We start from the raw sequence: 16,705 nt of genomic DNA on the forward strand, positions 1-16,705 counted from the left end.
GTCCTATCAATGCACATTCACAATATATGTATGTAGCTTTCACATATTAGAAAAATTTCTTACAACACTGGAATAATTGTATTGCTATTATCATTCATGAAATTTTTCAATCCACTAACTTATTTAAATAATATATATTTTAAGTACCAAATGCTGTCAATTTAAGTGTAATAAATTTGAATTGACTAAATGGTTACACAAATACAAGGAAAAATACTGAAAAATTATTTTACGTATGTCCAAAGCTCTATTTTAACAATTTAAAAGTGATCCTTTCTACAATATTTATTGTAAACTGACCAATAAATTAATCTTGAAAATTGTCAAAACAGTTGAGTAGTGTGCTCCACGAAAGAGTTTGCTATTTTCTGCCCTCTGCTGTTCAATTTTGGCAATTATATAAAGTTTCAGTATTATTTCTGATGCAAGGATGAGTAGCAATAAAAAATAGAGAAAGTAGAAGATACTGTGTGCCTTATAATATGTTTTTCTGGTTTTTTATTTGATTGTTGGTATTGTGCATGTTTAAGTTCCATCATTAAGGCTAGAAATAAGTTCTGCATGCAAAATTTCAATTTCTGTTTTACCTATGTTTCAATATAGGAAATAAAAATTGTTCCTTTTAATTTGTTCTTACAAATACTTGAAGATTTTCAATAAGCTTACCCACTCTATAGTTGTAAATTTATGTTTTTTCATGAACATTTTTATGTAAAGAAAGGTCATTCATTGTCTTTGGTGAGGGAGGGAAAGGTGCTAATTTTGAGCAGTTAGCTGATTTCATGAGCCAAATTGCATTATCAGTACCAGAGAAACTTGTCCTGTAGTGACAAAGTCTGACCGCAGTGCAGATCACCAGCTCCCTTCCTGTTTCATCTGAGGGACTGCGCGCTGCAGGACACCTGGAAGGCTGGGCGAACTTAGCTTTAGGCAGGAGATGGGAGAGGAGCAGCTGTGTGGAAGGAAACATTCGAGCGCAAGACCCTATTTGCTGAAACACCACAGGAGAAATAGAAAGGGAGCCAGAAGAATTTTAATTACCTGAGCCAATATATAGAAAGGGATATACATTCTAAGCACTCTTCATTTTTAAATAAGATAAGGAATAATATGAATATTCATATTGAGACAATATTGACTTCACATTTTTGATGCAAAATTTTAAATTATTGTTTCAATAAGAGCAAATTTATGATATATATATCTGAAGCTGAGCTTTTGTAGGTATATATACATGAATGTAAAAGAATGTTCAAAAAATGATAAGAGACACTTTTCATTTTAAGTTTAAAGGATTTAACTATACATATTTGAATTGGTTTTAATGCATATGTATAGCAGTCCTATACCAGAAAATTTTATGGAAACACAGTGTTTTAATTTATTCATTCAGAAAATATTTATTACGTGACTACTACATTCCAGTGTTATGCCTTGGTACAGTAGGTAAAATGATGAGCACAAAACATGCCTTTCTGGTGAAATTCCTAGACTTCAAGTAAACTCATGATTAAAATCATGAGATGATGGCTGTGAGAAACCAGAAAAAAGAGAAAATGTTAAAGCACTACGATGATGATAATTGAAAGTTTTTATGCCAGTTGTATCTTGGCTCTCGTAAGAAGTAGAAGGTCATCCAAGTTGACACCTGAATGGCATGAAGTAGAGTTTACCTCAGTAAAGAGCTAGATTTAGCAGCGGCGAGCACAGAAATGGAATAGCAGAGCAAATAATCAAGGAATCAAAAGCAGTTCAGCATTTCTAGAACGGGAAATGAAATGGAGAAGTAGGAGTAAGCAAGACTGTGGTTCTGTAAAATTGAACTTTTTCCTCTGGTTAAAAAAGGACCCCTTTGAATGTTATAAGTAAAGAAAGGAAATTTTCAGATTTGCATCTTAGCTAAGATGTTTGGGAGCTATGTGGTATGATCACAGCATATATGGCAAATGTCTAAATTTTAAATTTCTATTACAGTTGAAGACACATTGTCATTTATCCTCCTCGCAGTGTCCTCGCTTCCTTCAGATACACTTCTTCCGTCATTCTTCCACTTTCTCCCAGGGATCTTGCCACTTTCTGAAGCAGTTCTGGTTGTTCTCTTTTGTGTTTTAATGAAATGTAATCAGAACATGAAGTGAATCTGCTGCCAAGTGCCACCCAATGGAAACAGGCTTTGTACTGGATCTGGGGTCCAGCAGTGTCCAGCTGTTCCCCAGAGCAAAAAGAGCTATGAAGGTAAACATTTTGGTTCCATTCAGGACACTGCGGCCGCCACAACAGCACAACTAAAGACACTTACGAAAGAGGACTCAGAAATGTTTCCAAACGTGGCAAGGATAATGGGCTAAGTGTGTTTAAAGGAAGGGGGAATATTTAAGGAGGATGAATGGCAATGTGTCTTTTACTGTCATCATATTTTTAAACATGTATTGTATTTTTTCCATTACACCTCACATTGAAGGAGAAACATTGAAAGTAGGGACACCAGTCAAGAGGCATTTCTTGGTGGGGAAAGCCAAGATTAATGGAATAATAGAATAAATAGGAAGAAATCATTTCTCAGAAAATATTTAGGGTTGAAGTTTATAAGAACTTGTCAGTGAATATGTGTGTGATAGAGGTAAAGAGAGAGAGAAAAAAGAGCTGACTTCAACAGCAGGAGGTTGAGAACCCAGGAAGAGAGCGTTGGGAAGCAAATGGAGAGCAGGCAAGGTGAAGAGTCCAGGCAGGGACACACAGGGTTTGCAAGGTTAGTGAGACACAACCACACAAGCTATGGGGACAGCACCTGATTCTGCTACTCGGGAGAGGCATCTGGTGTGTTTCATGTTAAGACTCATCACCCTAGGGTGTTTTGCATGATAGTTACCATGTCTTGAAAAAGGTCAGTTAAATGCCCCTTCAAAAAACTAAAAAGCACAAAAATAAAAAAGAGAAGACATCTATCTACCTTTAAAATCCTGCTTTGATTTAATGATGATAAAGCTACAATCATTTTCTGCTCTTTCAAAGTAGGTCCTAGGCGTGGACCCACTGAATAGCTTCTCATTTTAGTTTATTTAAAGTGGAACAAATGTTACAGGTATCTGTAAAGTAATCAGAATACTAAATCTTTTTCAAATTTTAGGATTTTTCTATTATTTTGTAATGGTCTTGCGCACACAAGAGACTGAATTTCTTTGTTTCACAGCTTGCTCATGTTCACTAGAACATTCAGCATAGCTTTTATCAATTCTCTTTCCACGTTATCAATGTTTTCATTAAATTACTTAACCGAAATATCAGATTTACTTATCGTAAAAGGATTTTCTTTTTCCTTCTTTATTCTTTCTCCCTCCTTTTTTAAACAAATCCGCTTGGCTCTCACTCATCAGTGACAGTAGTAACCAAATAAGGGTGCTTGTCACATGTATTCAGTGGCTCTGTACTGATGTTTCTCATTAAATGGAAAATGCTGATCACAAGGAATGACAGCAACAAAACGGGGGAGCCAGAAGCCCTGGACTCTATGCCTCCACTGATTCAACAACATGCAGATCAATTTTGTTTGTGAGAAATCCATAAACTATTTTCAAAACTCCTGTACCCTAAATGAACAAAAAATATCCACATTGAAACCAGTAGGCAAATTCGAGTTATCCTTCTACCCACAGATCAGACCCATAACATGACCCCAGATGATCTGCAGCAAACCTCACCCAGCTCTAGCTTCTCTGTGGAGAGATAGGACTGGACCACATATCCAGTGCTCCAGTTGTTCCAAATGTGTGGAAGACCAGGAGACCTGGAGCACACAGGATCAAGCATGTGCTGGAACCTTTGGAGCCACGGAGGACAGAGATGGTCATCTACAGGTGGCAGTGGGCACTTGATGCAGCCTGTCCTCCCAATTTAGTGCACAGTGAGGAGGAGAGAAAAACAACAGCTTTGCCATTCCAGTTTTTCCCACTGCTGCTACCAAAGGAAATAGCTTCCTTCTTTTTTGTTGTAATGTGCCTATGAATGTTTGTAAGAGGTAATAATAAAGGGAGCAATGTGAGCTAATATAAAGGATTGAAAGTGTTGCAGAATCTCTTACCACACTGATTGGTGGAAGTCTTCTCCCATAAAGCTCATCAGGGAAGAGTTAGGGAGAATATATGTATGTGTGTATGTATGTGTGTATATATATATGTGTGTGTGTGTGTGTGTGTGTGTATGTGTGTGTGTATATTATATATATGAATTTTTCTTCTAAAGAACCATGACATGAAAAATGATTCAGGTAAAACTAGAAACTGACCCAAAGCACCTGATAGGTGATTCAAGATAACTGCCATACAGATGCTGAATGAGCTCACAACATAACTAAAGTGAGACTTTCAACAAAGAAACAAAAAGATTAAAAGGAGACAATCCAAATATTGAAGTTAAAAAATACAATAACTGAATGAGAAAAATTCAATAGAGGGATCAAGCAATGGACTAAATCAAGCAGAAGAAAATATCAGCTAACACAAGATCATTTAAAATTATCCAGTTAAGGAAAAAAAAGAATGAAAAAGTGAAGGTGGATTAATACCTTACAGAATATCTTCAAGGAAACCAATATATCCAATATGGTATTCACATCAGAAAAGAAAAGGAGAAAGGAACCAGAAAGTTTATTATAAGACAATGGCTTACACCTTCCAAATCCCAGGAAGGAAATGGAGATCCACATCCACAGAGATGATGGAACTTCAAGTAAAATGTATCTTAAAATAGTAAAACACATTGTCAAAAATCAAAGAGAAAAGTTTTTTGAAAGCAGCAAATAAAACTGTTTTCTCTTATACAAGAAACTTTCAAAAGACTATCCATGGTTACAGTTACCTTCAAAGTACAGAAAGAAAAAATTGTCAACCAATACTACACCCCACAAAACTACACTTCAAAAATGATAGGGTGTGGAGATGTTTTCAGACAATTCTCTCAAACCTGAGAGAGTTCATTGGTAGATTTGCCTTACAAAAATACTAAAGGAATTGTTCAATTTGAAAAATGGGTCCTAAACACAATGAGAATAAAGCTCATTGTTAAAGGTAAATATATAGATTAATACAGAATACTCTTGTACTGGTGGTAGGTAAGTCACTTTTAATTCAAATATAAAAGTTAAAAGCTGCCAGGCATGGTGGCACATGCCTGTAATCCCAGCACTCAGAGACAGAGGTAAGAGGAGTGCAGTGAGTTTGAAGCCAGCCTGGGCTACATAGTGAATTCGAGGCCAGCCTGAGCTACAAAGCAAGACCCTCCCTCAAAAAACAAAAAAACAAAAACAAAAAAAGTTAAAAGCTAAAGCATAAAATATGTGTTAACATTCCGGCACCTGCCGCGCAAGCGCAAGGTCCCGAGTTCGGTCCCTGGTACAAAAAATAAAACAAAACAAAAAATGTGTTAACACATTCACAATATCAATTATGACATGAGTAATAATAACAAGTGTAAAGGAGGAAAAATTAAAGTACAGTTTTTATATGTATTTGAAGTTAGATTGTTATCTGGTTAAATAAATTGTTATAAATAAGATATGTTATATATATATATATATATATATATATATATATATATCAGGTAACCACAAAGAAAATACTTATAGAACTTCAAGAATAATCAAAGCATGTCAATAAAAAACAAAAAAAAAAGAAATAAGAAAATGAAACACAGAAGGCAGGAAGAGAAGAAACAAGAACAAAAGAACAACAAGCAAGACTCAGAGTCAAATAGCACATGTTTTCTGTCATACAGGCAGCCTAAAATAGATGAAAAAATAGAAGGGAGATTTTTAGAGAAGAGGAGGGGGATAGAGGAGGGTGAGAGGAAGAGGGGTAGGAATGAAAATAATCAAAGTGTGTTATATGCATATATCGAGATGCCAAAGCAAAATCTTCCATTCTATATAACTATGTACCACTACAATAAAGTAAACTAAAAAGCAGTGGTAAGGGTAAAAACAATGGGAAATAATGACCTTCCCAGTTTTATTGAGGTATGATTGGCAAATAAAATTGCCAAAAATGGGCTGGGGATTTGGCTCCATGGTTCTGCCACCTGCCTTGCAAGTGCAAAGACCCGAGTTTGATCCCTGGTACCAAAAAAAAAAAAAAATTGCCAAAATTAAGGAGAAAATGAAAAGAAATGTAAGACAAAAATGTATCCTTATGAGTAATTAATTACACTTCCCAATCAAAAAACATAGAGTTGTAGAATGGCTTAAGAAAATAACAAGATGCAACTCTATGCTTCCTACAAAATATTTTAGATTTAGTGACACACACAGGTGGAAAGTTAAGGAATGGATACAAAAGTCAATGAAAATGTTAAGCAAAATAAGGAGAGAAGGATATATTTATATCTGACAAAAGTCTTTAAGTTAAAACTGTCTCAAGAAATAGAGAAGGATATTATATAATTCTAAAGAGTCAGTCTATCAGGAATACATAACAAATATATATGAATATAGCAAAAAAAAAGCCAGATATATACAGCAAATGTCAACACACTGAAGGAAAATAGCTGTACAGTAATAGTAGGTGATGTCAATATCTGCTTCAATGATGGAAATAACAACCAAATAGAAAATCAATAAAGAAATACAGGACTTGAACAGTAGTATAGACAAAGTCAACTGGAAAGTCATTCACACAACACTCAGCCCAACAAAAGCAGAGTATACATCGTTCTCAAGCACACATAGAACTTCTCCACATAGGTCACATGATAGGTCACAAAATAGGTCTTAACAAGAAGTTTGACATCATAACAGCTGTCTTTTCCAATGACAATGAATTACAAAATCAACAGAAGAACGTGAAAAATTACTAAATATGTAGAAATGAAACAACTTTGAATCACCAGTTTTTAAAAATCAAAAAGGAAATGACAAAATATTGAAAGATACAACATACCAAAAGTTGCCGGATGCTGCAAAAGAAATACCAAGAAAAATACATTGTGATAAATTTCTACAAGAGAAAGACCTAAAATAAGCAACCTAAGTACATACCTCAAGGAAGAGGAGGAAGAGGAGGAGGAGGAGAAGATGAGGAAGAGCAGGAGGAAGAAGCAGAAGAGGAGGGAGAGGAAGGGAGAGGGGAAAGGAGGAGTGGGGAGAAAAAGAGAAGAAAGAAGAAGGAAGAAAGAGAGAAAGAGGGAGATTGAGAGGGGAATTAACACAATAAAAAATCAAATAAAAATAAATAAAATTAAAATAGACTAAACAAAATACAAAAGTAATAGACCTTTACATAGAGTAAAAATAGAAGACAGAAATAAATAAAATCAGAAATAAAAGACATTGCAATTGATAGCACAGAAATAAAAAGATTCTGATATTACTACAAATAAATTGGATAACCTACAAGAAATTGATAAATTTCTGAAAAGCTAAACTTACCAAGACGTAATCAACTAGGGAAGATCAATTAATATGATACAGTACATTAACCTAATGAAGGATAAAAATCCCATTATCATCTCAATAGAGACAAAAAGTAGTTGACAATATTTAATACTCTATCAAATTTGGTATTTATTAAATTAACTTATTAAATAGAGAAATAATATTTAATACTCTAACACTATTTAAAACTCTAGCAAATTAAGAATATCAGGGAATTATCTCAACCTAGTAAAGACCACATACGGCAAATTCACAGCTAATAGTGTATTGAGTGGTGCAAACCAGAAGATTTTCCACTAAGAGGACAAGGCATGGATGCTCACCCTCATTGCTCATGTTCAGCCTAGCACTAGAATAACTTAGCTAAAGTAATTAATCAATGAAAGAAATAAGTCATCTAAATAAGAAAGGAAGAATTCAAATTATGTGTTTGCAGAATCACGATCCTATATGTATGAAACTAAAAATTCCACACACAAAAACAGTCTGTTAGAACTAATAAATCAATTAAGTAAAGTTGCTGGAAACAAAATAAATATACAAAAATCAATTCTGTGTCTATGCACTAATATCAAACTATCTTATAAAACAAATTAAAAAACCAGTACCATTTATAATAAAATGAATAAAATAGGAAAGTGAGAGGCCAAAATCTTGTACACGGAAAATCACAAAACAATGAAATTAAAGAGTCACAAATATAAAGACATCATGTTGACAAGATGGAAGACAATATTATTAAAATGTCCATATTACCCAAAAGGATATACAGATTTAATGTAAAACCAGTCAAAATCTTAATGACATTTATTACAGTGATACAAAACAAAATTCCTGAGATGCATATGGAAATGCAAAGACTATAAATAATCAAAGCTATTTTGAGAAAGAACAAAAGGAGAGACAACATATTTCCTGATTTTTTCAAAGTATTACAAGACCACAGTCATTATAGCAGTACAGTACCAGAGGTGAGTACTCACATCTATTGAGCATAGGATAATGAAACAAAATAGAATCTATAGACATGAAGTCAACTGATCTTCAACAAAGACAGAAAATACACCATCAGAAAAGAATATTCCTTTCAACAAACTGTGCTGGAAAAACTGAATACAAACATGCAAAATAATGAAATTGTGCCCTTATTTTTAAAATGCACAGAAAAGTATCAACTCAAAATGAAGTAAAACCTTTGATATAAGACTTGGAGCTTTAAAACTCTTAGAAGAAATCAGAAAAAAAGTCTTCGTGATGATAACTTTGATAAAGATTTCATAGATTTGACACCAAAAGCACAGATAACAAAAGCAGAAATAGATGAGAGGGAATATCTCAAGCTAAAAAGCTTCTTCATAGCAATGGCAAAATGTCATACTAAGCAAAAACATAAACTATGAAGTGAGAAAAGATATTTGCAAACCATATATCTGATCAGGATATTAATTTTCAAACTGTAAAAGAAAATCACACACTCCAATATTAAAAAATAAAGTGGATAAAGTTATATAATTCACTAAAGAAGACACACCAACTGCTAACAGGTATATGAAAAGGTGTTCCATATCATTACTCTTTAGGGAAATGCATATCAAAGTCACAATATCTACAAACGTTTACAAAGGAAAAGGAGGCAATCGGGATGGATGGAAGGAGTAGGAAGGGAAGGGAAAGGGGATGAGAAAAGAATTGAAATGTGTTACACGCTCCAACTCCTTGCAAGGAATGTGAAGATAATGTACTACACACATGTACTAGTATGTTTAAAAAATTTAAAAATCACATTGTCACCTCATATCTGTTAGTATGGATATTTTTTAAAAGGTAACTAAGTGTTGGGCCGGGGATTTAGCTCAGTGGTTCCACCACCTGCGTTGCAACCACAAGGTCCTGAGTTTGATCCCTGGTACCAAAAAAAGAGAAAAAACAAAGGTAACAGTGTTGAGGATCTGGAGAAATCAGAACCCCTGTACATGAAAGTTGGTGCTGCCATTATGAAAAAGGAAACTGTGGAATTTCTCAAGAAATGAAAAATGGAATTATTCAGCAATTCTACATTTAAAAATATATATTTGAAATCAGGAACTCAAAAATATAATAGCATTCCAGTATTCACTATGGCACTATTCACAATAACAGAGATGTAGAAACAGCCCAAACGTTCATTCACAATTGAATGGATAAAGAAAATGTGGTACATACATAAAATGGACTAGAGTCAGTCTTTAGAAAAAGAAAATCCTTCCATATGCAACAAACTTGATAGAAGACAAATACTGTGAGGTAATCTAGTCACAGAACAAGAAAGAATTGTGTGATTCCAATTACATGAGTCAAATAGTCAAACATGGAAATCAGAGAACAGAAGGGTGCTCACCAGAGGCTGGCACTTGGGGAAAGTTTAGAGTTTCAGTTATACAATCTGAACAAGCTCTAGAGATCTGTTGTGCAACATAGTACCTATAGTAACAGTGTCGTGAAGGAGAAGAAGAACTATTAGGGAACGTGAAGCAGACTGGGGGAGAGGGAGGATAAGACCAGACAGCGTGGCAGGGAGAGTGGGTATTATATAAAGCATGGTATATATGCTCATGGAAATGTCACAGTAAAACCCATTAATCTGCATAGTTAATACGAGGTAATATTTATAACAAAAATGAAATAATCTGAGCTAAAAAATACTGCATTGTGTAACTTTAAAAAATAGGAGTGAATCTTGGGTTTGGTTTTCTTATCACAATGACTTTTTTTTTTGTACACGGGATCGAACTCAGGTCCTTGCGCTTGCGCAGCAGGCAGTGCAACCACTGGGCTAAATCCTCGACCCCACAATGATGTTTTTTAAATGTGCTATTACCGTCACTTTCTCCAAACACTTCTTGCATATTCACATTGCTTTTTCAGTAGCTACAGTAGGCAGGCTTGTTTGGTGTGAGACCAAGGCCATCCTTATTACTGCAGGATCTGATTCTTTGATTTTCCTCTCTTTATTGTGTTTCTGAGGTTTGTTGTTCTCTTTTAGTCTTTTATTTGTTTATTTTGTTACATTTGTTTTTGCTGACTACTAGGCGATGTAATACTGAGGCACTCTAGTGAATAGTGCGTTCACTAAATAACAAGTCTAATCTTCCTCTTACCCATTTTATGGCACATCTCTGTGTCCTCCAGTGAGGATTGCTCACCCAGGCAGCAGAAAGACAATTGCTTTATTTGTCTGTCTAGCATCAGAAGGAGACCCATATGAACAAGGGACTGTCAGCTTCCAACTCACCCAGAATGGAAAAACAAGCTGCTTGGGGCAATGTCTCACTTCACACCCTCTGCTCCTGTGCAGTTTCTTCAGGACCTGCCAAAGGCTCTGTCTAAGTCTGTGTCTCCTTGTGCTCCAGATGCTTCCACTCCAGTGGGGTCTCCTGTGTCTCGTGACTTTAGTGTCACCTTGCAGTGCCCGATGCCCCACGAGCTACACTCCATTTCCCTGGGTCCCACAGTCAGTCCTGTAGGTTAATATGTACAGATATGTTTGGGTACTCTGTAGTAAACATGGAGCCCAAATGTCATATACTTCATTTGCAAAGTTCAAAGAGGTCTACTAAGCATTGCTTCTTTCTTTGTGGTAAGTACCTCTAATGTCAGATCACACGTCTGTGATGCAGACCCTCTGCCTTCCCAGGGTCTTTTCTCTTGTGCTCTGTCACGCATATTTTCACTGAAGGCATTGAAGGGGCTTATTTCCTGTTCATCAGGTCCAATTGGCATGCTGTCAGGTCCAGAGAAATTTGGGGGAATTTGGAATATCAAAGCTTTCAACCTCACCCCCATCTGTATAAATACCTTTATTCTGCACCTCAGAGTTCTGCTCCTTTACCACCAGAACGATTAAATTAGAGATGTGAGGCAGAGCATCTAATTGGCACTGCACACTTTGTTTACTTAAAAGCAGAGTTTAGGTTTGTCAAAGGCCATAAATTCCTCACTACTTCAGGAGAGGAGGGACCCATTCAAAACTTCAAATCTTTTTATTCTGCCATGTATACATTTAAATATGTTCCTAGGTTTTAATTACTCATATGCCCCCATGTTTGTTCTCTAGAACCAGAAGAGGAAAGTGGATCACTCTAAAATCACTGCTGTTTTTAAAAAAACTACATAAATTCAAGCTGATTTCCCTCCAGCTTCTTCTTTAGCTTGTGTAACTATCAATGAAAATGAATTCTGTTCTACATGATGATGAGCTAAAAAATGTTGCTTTTCAGAGGAAGATAAAGAAAGCATCTGCTTTGTTGGGGGAGTATTTCATGTAAATCTTAAGTCCATAAAATAAAGACTAGCCACTGTCTCTTTAGAACCACATATACACAGAACAAAACAGGTCTCAGTTTTGTTGCAACATACATATATATTTGTATATATGTGTGAATATATATGTATATATGTATATAAATGTATATATGTATGTGTGTATATATGTTTATGTATATATGTATGTATATATGTGTGTGTGTATATATATGTATATATATGCTGCAATCTAATAATTAAAATGAATTTTAACTATTATGGAACATCCATTACATTTTTAAATTAGATAATCACTTTCAATAGGATTATTTAGGTTATTTAACTTTGTTTTTAAATGGCTGTGTCAGAAAAAAATGTCTATTTTTTTAAATTAAAATACTTCATCACTTGTTAAAAATGTATTTTGGATTTGAGTTTGGTAAAGTATTATTTTACCTGCTGTTGTACTACCACAGATTATTGGATTTTAGTTTCCTTAAGAGAAAAATTGCCTTTTTACTAGAAAAACTGTGTATTGCCAGTTTTTCTGTTTGGGAAAATGTAAAGATTTACTGTGGTTAATCTTACAGGAGAAATGTGGATTTGATAAACTAGTGCCTATGATTTTAACTTATGTTTGCTATATAGTAGTAAAGGTTTTATGAATGTTGATTATTTTGCCCCAACAGCCCAGAATTGTCACTTATACGTAAGCAGGGAGCTACAGATTCTGCTTCCAAAATTTTTTACTTTTTTCAGTATTTGAATGTTATTTTTTGTAAGTGTGTTAATAAAATTGTAAAGAATTGAAGAAAAAAAGAAAAAGAAAATGAATTCTGCTGAGCATGACGCCACCACCTGATATTAATAATTATGCGTGTCTCTTCCCTAAGGAGCATAGCATACCCTTTGTCCTCAAATATACCAGCAATGGAATCCTTGAGTTTTATTGTGAGGTTCTGTTTCCTAGGCCCATTGCGGTACCAATTATTCTATGTCTGAGTCACTGGAGAAAACAGCACATTCGCAAAGAATGATCCCAGCATATTTCCCGTACAAAGTATGTGTGGGTGAGGAAAAACACAAAAAATAGTATAGTAGTCTAGGGTGAGTAGCAACAGGGTATAAGGCCAAGGAAGAAACTGGGTACCTAAACACCGAAGAAAGTCTTGCAGCAAAGGCCACCCTGAAGTGACTACCAGGAAGGAAGCCAGGGAGAGAATCACTCTGGTCTTGCTCTGCGTTCTTCCAAGCACCTGATTGCTAGAAGACAAAGCCAACTGAAAGAGTGAAAGGAGCCCATTGCTGTAGCTCACAGGGTCAGCAGAGAACAGAGTGCAGAAGGCAAGAGAAAGGATTTGAGGAGGAAATGGAAACATGCCCGACAGACAGGAGACATGGTTTCTCAAACTTAGTCATGACCAAATTAAAGGTTTAAAATAAGTCGAACTGCTAGGAAGATTTGCACAACCAATGTGAAATGGGGAACATGTTCTTATTATCAATTGTTGGTAAGTACATTGCTTGGTTGATTGGTTTTGCCTAGAGGAAGGAAAGAAAAAGAAAGAGCACATGGTATCTGTGTCACTTGAATTCAAATCCACGGAGCTAAGATTTGGAAAGAAGGAAGATAGAGCATGAGAGGACATAGCAGGAGTCTCTGTGAAACAGAATGGCATGACTTGTGCTATTTGTGATACACCTCCTAAATCTGCTTGGATGGTGATAAAATACAATGTGAGAACAGAATTGCAAAGAAATCTTCATGACTTTGGTAGCTTGAGGTTTTCCCACTATTGGAAAACCTTGTAAAATACATAAATGACTGCATACATGGTATTAGCAGTTCACTTACATGGTATTTGCATAACATCCTGAAGAAGGTACTACAACAAAATTGCTTCATAAGAAACAGACATTGACAAGAGGACCAGAAATGTGAAAGCCTGGAAGAATGTTTGTGAGTCCACAGGAGACAAATCCAGAGACTCACAAGAGGAAAAATAAATCAGGGGAGGGGATTAATGTACTATATATATCAGGAAGCATTAAGAACAAAAAAAAAATGTCAACTATCCTCTTTAAAAATTACCCATTTTGAATCGACAGACGAAGACCCTGGGGGAGACAGGTCATTGTCAAGGCCATTTTTAAACCAGAAAATTGTCTGACCTTGTAAATTTATTTTCTATGATGTTAGTTTTTTAAAATTTTTATTTTTATTAGAACATGTTTGCAGTACGTAATGATTACCATCATTGCAAGGAGTTGGTACATGGACACATGGACATACACATGTTAATTCTTTTTACCTCCTCTTCTGCCCCCCACCAGCTCTTTCTTGGTACCCTTCTCATTTTCAAAACATTGGTCTGTTTCCTTTTATTTGTTTTTTCTTGTGCTCTTTATTTATACTTTGAATTTCTCATAAAAGAAAACCCATGGAATATTTAAGCTTGCATGTCTAATTTAATTCACTTAACATTACTGTCTTAAGGTGCATCCATTTTTGTACAAATGACTCAAATTTATTTATTATAGCAGAGTAGGACTCTGTTGTATATAAATATATTTTCTTTGCATCTGTTGATGGATTTATGGCCCACCTCAAGGATTTAGATTTTATGAGTTGTGCTGCTATAAAAATGTGTATGCATTACTCGGCAGGGGAGATACCATGATCACGAAGGTGGTTTTCCCAGGGCGAGGCTTATCCGTTGCACGCTGGATGAGCTGACCTCTGTGATTTCCCCAAATGCGGGAAACTCGACTGCATAATTTGTGGTAGTGAGATACTGCGTTCACACTCTCCCCTGACAACCTTGTTTAAAAGTAGGATTTTAGGGGCTGGGGATTTAGCTCAGTGGTTCCGCCCCCTGCCTCACAAGTGCAAGGACTCAAGTTCGATCCCTGGTACCAAAAAAAAAAAATGTGTATGCATGTTTAAGTAATATGATGTTTCTCACACTTTCAGAAAAAAACAGGGAATCTGGGTCAAATGGACTATTTTTAATTTTTTTGAGGAATTTCATAGTGTTTTCCATAATGGTTGTACTAGTTTACTACCAACAAGGTAGGAAGTTTCATTATTTCCTCTCAGCATTGCCTTATTTATTTTGATTTAATATTTTTATTCTAGCCACTCTTTCTGGAGTAAGGTGGAATCTGTGTTGTTTCTCTAAAAGCCAGAGATGCTGAACATGTTTTCATCTATTTATTGTCCAATTGTACTTCTTTTGAGAAGTGTATTCATTTCAGTTGCTCATTTTTTTGGTTGGATCTTTTATTTTGGATAGGTCTAACTTTTTGGAGTTCTGTGCTAAGGAGGACAAAAATTTTTCCCTTTCAATGGTTGTCTTTTCTCTCTGTTGGGTTTTTCCTTTGCTGTGTGCAAGGTTCTTAACTTGACATAACCCTATTTGTTGGTTCCTGATATTGTTTGTGCAACTGTGGTTCTATTCAGAAAGTCTTTCTCTTCATTTATGCCTATGTCTTCAAACATTTTGCCTACTTTAAATTTAAGCAGCTTAGGAAGCAAAATGAATGTAGGATGTGGCTTACAAATAGACAGTATAAAGATATCAAGATCTATAAGTATCAACATCTAGATGGTTCCTATATTAAAAGGGCTGAGCTATATTATAGGAGATGGTAGCAAGAGAATGGGCTACTTGGATTTGGGATTAGTAGATTCAGTGGTTTTGTTTTCATATTTAGGTATTTGATCCACTCTGGTTTTATTTTAATACATGGTGATAGATATGGGTCTAGACTCAATCTTCTGCATGTGTATTGCCAGTTTTCTAAGCACCATTTGTTAGAAGCTATGTTTCTTCCAGTGTATAATTTTGGCCCCTTTTTGAAAGATCAGATTGCTGTATGTGCCTGTGCTTGTTTCTGCATCTTCTATTCTGTTCAGTGATCCACCATGTCTATGTTTGTACCTGTAGTATGCTTCTTCATCACTTTTGTTCCTTCATGGTGATTGATATGGATCCAGAGTCACTCTTCTGCATGAGTATAGTTAGTTTTTTCAGCACCATTTGCTAAAGAGGCCTTCTTTCCTCCAGCATATGTTTTTGGCCCCTTTGTCAGAAATGATATAGCTGAACGTATCTGGGGTTGTTTCTGTGCCTTCATTCCATTCCACTGCCCTGAATCTCTGTTTTTGTGCCAGTACCAAGCTGCATTCATCACTGTAGCTCTATCATATAACTTGGCATCTGAGGTGTGACTATTCCTGCTTTGTTCTTCTTGCCCAGAGTTGTTTTTTCTATTCCAATTCTATATGAATTTTCTGAATATGTTTCTAGTTCTACAAGGAATGCTGTTGGTATTTTGATTGCCTTAAATCTACATGCCACTTTTAGAAGTATGGCCATTTTGACAATATTGGTTCTGCCTATGCAGGAACAAGGTATCTTTTCATTTTATGATGTCCTCATCCATCTCTCAGAGTACCATAGTGTTCATGGCAGAGGTCTTTCACTTTTTTTAACCTAGGTTAATTCCTGAGTATTTAATATTTCTTAAAGCAATTTAAATGCTATTGTTTTCCTAATTTCTTTCTTGGTGGGTTCATTGTTGTACAGGAATACAATTGATTTTTGCATGTTGATGTTTTGTCCTACTACCTTGCTGAATTTATTAGTTCTAAGAATATTTTGGGGGAATTTTTGCATTCTCATATGTGAAGGATCATGTCAGCTCTGAATAAGGATAGTTTGGCTTGTTCCTTTTCTATAAGTATCTCCTTATTTCTTTCTCTTGCCTGATTTCTGTGGCTATGTTGAACAGGAATTTTGGTAGTAGACATCTTTGTCTTGTTTCCTGGTTCAGAAGGATAGCTTTCAGTTATTTCCCTTTTAGTAAGATGTCGGCAGTTGGTTTGTCATAAATGGCTTTTATCAGATTGAAATAAGGTCCTCTGTGCCTATTTTCTTCAGGGATTTTATTCTGAATGGATGTTGGATTTTTTTCAAAAGTTTTTTCTATGTCTCT

At 35.4% G+C, this 16,705-nt stretch overlaps 1 non-coding gene across 1 annotated transcript; it reads left to right on the forward strand.

The window, feature by feature from the left end:
* Window positions 1–14,356: 14,356 nt before the first annotated feature.
* LOC147821424 (U1 spliceosomal RNA) lies at window positions 14,357–14,518 on the forward strand. The gene has a single exon (XR_015447040.1). It is a non-coding gene; the product is annotated as a U1 spliceosomal RNA (small nuclear RNA).
* Window positions 14,519–16,705: the final 2,187 nt, after the last annotated feature.

Source organism: Heterocephalus glaber, unplaced genomic scaffold, assembly GCF_053883595.1.
Source record: "Heterocephalus glaber isolate CG9 unplaced genomic scaffold, H.glaber_assembly_v1.0 deba00001737, whole genome shotgun sequence".
NCBI lineage: Eukaryota > Metazoa > Chordata > Mammalia > Rodentia > Bathyergidae > Heterocephalus > Heterocephalus glaber.